Raw genomic sequence first — 4,000 nt, forward strand, 5'->3', positions numbered from 1 at the left:
TAGGAACTGATGCCAGTGGGAGGGATGTATCCCTGACCATTAATGACTTTTTAAAAAAAAAGAATGGTGATGTCTGGGAGGGACATGCACACAATATCAAACAGGCAAAAGCATGACAACTGTCGCATTACAAGCGGCCACTATGAATCCCTGTATGTGTTGGAGAGGAGAAAGGCCGGCTGCAGCGTCAGCCACAAAGTGGGAACTGTGGAGGACAGAGCAGAAGCTCTGCACATTTCCTCTGCACATTTTGACTATTAGATCTCTGTGTGTTAAAAAACAAACAAACAAAAAAACAGCACTCACTTTTTGTATTTAAACATTAAAAATGATTCCAATGGGGAAAAAAAAGAAAAGATTAATACTGCTTCTTTCTAAAACGTTTGATGAATTCTTCAGTGAAACTGTCTAGGAATGGAGTTTTCTTTGTAAGAAGGCTTTTTTTTTTTTTTTTTTTTTTTAGACAGAGTCTCAAGCTGTCACCCTAGGTAGAGAGCTACAGCATCACAGCTCACAGCAACCTCAGACTCTTGAGCTTAAGCCATTCTCTTGTCTCAGCCTCCCAAGTAGCTGGGACTACAGGCACCTGCCACAATGCCTGGCTATTTTTTGGTTGTAGTTGTCATTGTTTGGCAGGCCTGGGCTGTGTTTGAACCCGTCAGCTCCGGTGTCTGTGGCTGGCACCCTCTCTGCTTGAGCTACAGGTGCTGAGCCTGTAAGAAGGTTTTTAATTAGAATTTTAATTTGGTTACTCAATAGAGAGCTATTCGGATAATCTATTTCATCCTGAGTTAGTTTTGGTCAATTGTGTTTTTCATGAATATTGCCCATCTCATCTACGTTCTCAAATTTATTGACATTTACTTACTCATAATATTCTTTCATTATCCTTAATATTGTAAGAGTGATAATGATATGTCTCCTTTCACTCCTGATATTGATGCTTTATATAATATCTACTGTTTTCCCTGATAAGTCTAGTTAGATGTTTATCAATTTTATTCATCTTTTCATAGAATCAGCTTTTGGCCTATTTGATATTTTCTACTGTTTTTTCTGTTCTTATTTCAATTATTTCTGTTCTTATCTTTATTATTTCATAACTTCTACTCATCTGAAGTTTACTATGCCTTCTTTTTTACTTATTAAGGTAAAAACTTAGATTAGTTATTTTAAACCTTCTTCTTTTCTCACATAAATGTTTAATGATGTAAATTCCCCCCGAAGGCTGCTTGTTGTTTGTATGTTGTCTTTTCATAACCATTTAATTCAAAATATTTTCTAATATTCCTTGTGATTTTATTTCTCTTACCCACAGATGTTGGAAGTATGTTTATTTAATTTCCAAGTATTTAGGAATATTCAAGATATCTTCCAGTTAATGATTTCTAGTTTAATTATATCACAATCAAAGATAATGTATCATTTTAATTCTTTCATATTTATTGAGACCTGTTTTATAGCCCAGCATATCTTGGTTAATGCTCATACACACTTGAAAAGCACATGTATTCTGATGCATGAATTTGCTTGATACTGTTACTTGAGTCTTCCATATATTTATTGATTTTTCCACTTATTTGTTCTATCAATTACTGACAGTAGAATATAAAAATATTCAACAATGATGAAAAAGTAGCTATTTCTTCTAGTAATTTTGTCAAATTTTGCTGTATGTATTTCAAACTGTTGTACTTAAGTGTACTCATTTTAGGATGGTTGTGGGTTCTTAATATGTTGATCCCTTTGCCATTATGAAATTCCCCACTTCCTTTCCAATAATATTTCTCTTCTGATGTTTATTTTACTTGATATTAATTCAGTACCTCTTAATTTTTTATAATTAAAGTTTGCATAGTATATATTTTCTATCACATTTTTACGTATAACATTTCTCTGTCTTATATTTGGAGTGTAATTCTTTTAGACAACATATAATTAGGTCCTATTTTTCTATTCTATCTTATACGTCTGTATGATAAGGGAAGCATTTAGACCATTCATATTTAATTTAATTATATTTATCAGTATTACCACCTTGTTATTTGCTTTCTTTTTCTTCCACCTATTTTTTTGCTGCCTTTTCCCTCTTTCCCTGCCTTCTTTTAGACTGAGTAGTTCTAACTTTATTTTATCTCCATGACTGCTTTAATAACTCTAACACTTTGTTGTTTGTTTTGTTTTGTTTTTGGCCGGGGCTGGGTTTGAACCCGCGCCACTTTTGGCATATGGAGCCGGCGCCCTACCCTTCTGAGCCACAGGTACCACCCTAACACTTTGTTTTTGTTTTTTTCAACAGTTGTTCTATGGTTTTCAGTGGGCATCTAAAAGTTATCAAGAATGCCTTCAAATAGTACTATACCATTTTACATATAACGTAAAAACTTTATGATAGATACTTCCATTTCCTCCCTTACATTATTATACTATTATTATCATCTATTTTACTTCTATATATTTCATAAGCCTCTCAATTTGATACTGCTACTTTTGCCTTTAAAAAGTCAAATGTTTTGAAGAATTTAAATATGAGAAAAATGTGTTTTAATATTCCCCATATGTTTACTATTTCAGGTGCTCTTCATTCCTTTATGTAGATACAAGTTTATACCTGACATCATTTTTCTTATACATAAAATAATTTCCCTTATGTTTCTTACAGTGCAAGTCTGCTGGCAACATATTTCCTCAGATTGTGTTATTCTGAAAAAACATATTTCTTTTGCCTTCAGTTTTGAGGATATTTTTGCTAGGTAAAGAATTCTAGGTTGACAGGTTTTCCTTCTTTTTCTTTAAGAAATTTAAAGATATTACATTGCTTTTTGAATTGTATAATTTCTGGTGAAAGGTAAATGACCCTTTTTATTTTTCCTCTTCCGCCTGCTAAGATTTACTGTCATTGGTCTTTTTATTTTTTTCAGTTTGACTATAATGTGCCATGGTGCATTTTTTAAATATTCATTCTACTTAGGGTTTAACAGATATCTTAGAACTATAAGTTTATAGTTTTCTTTAAATTCAAAAAAAAGTGTGACCATTGTTTCTTCAATAACTTTTTCTGTACTTATTTCTTTCTTGGAGTCTAATACATGTAATAGAGCACTTAGTATTATACCATAGGTCAATGAAATTCTGTTCATTTCTTTTTCATTCTATTTCTGTTCATATTTTTTGGGTTTTTGATTTCGTAAGTATAAAGTCTGCCATTAATATGCAACAAGGAAATCATCATTTCAGATATTATGTTTTTATCTCTAGAAGTTCCATTTTCTTTTTTTAATATCTTTAATTTTTCTTCTCATTATGTTCATGTTTTCTTTTAAGTACTTGAACATGGTAATACTATTTTAGCATTCTTGCCTATTCTGTCCACTTATATCTCTTTCATTGACTGACTTTTCTTTTGGTTATAAGTCATAATTTTCTGCTTTTTCACGTGTTGAGATCTTTTTTTATCAGATGCTAAACATCATACACTTTACATTTTTGAGTATCTAGATGTGATAAAAATTCTTTAAAGAACTTTGGAGTTTATTCTAGAAGGTACCTAAATGACTCTAGAGATAATTTAACTCAGCTACTAAGGTAAAACATTTCTGGAGTCTCCACTGAATGCCCTGAATGATCAATGAGGACTTTTTACTCTCTCTGTTCAGAATCTGAACTGCTCCAAGCCCTGAGTTATCTCTGGGAAACGTTCATCTAACAGCTTACCAGTGGTTTTTTGAGTGTTATTGTATGCATGGACACCACAGTTGTAGCAAAGACTCAAGGGAGTCTCTGTGCCAGTGGTTCTCAACCTGTGTGTCATGTCCCACAATGCTGTATTAAAAGGCTGCAGCATTAGGAAGGTTGAAAACCACTGGACTCAACTGGAAAAGGAGAAAGAGTCCAATCCCAAACCCAGCAGAAGAAAAGAAATAACCAAAATTAGAGCAGAATTAAATGAAATAGAAAACAAAAGGATTATAGAACAGATCAATAAATCAAAAAGTTGGTT

The sequence above is a fragment of the Otolemur garnettii genome, unplaced genomic scaffold (genome assembly GCF_000181295.1).
Source record: "Otolemur garnettii isolate 467f Iridium unplaced genomic scaffold, OtoGar3 scaffold00068, whole genome shotgun sequence".
In the NCBI taxonomy this organism is placed as follows: Eukaryota; Metazoa; Chordata; class Mammalia; order Primates; family Galagidae; genus Otolemur; species Otolemur garnettii.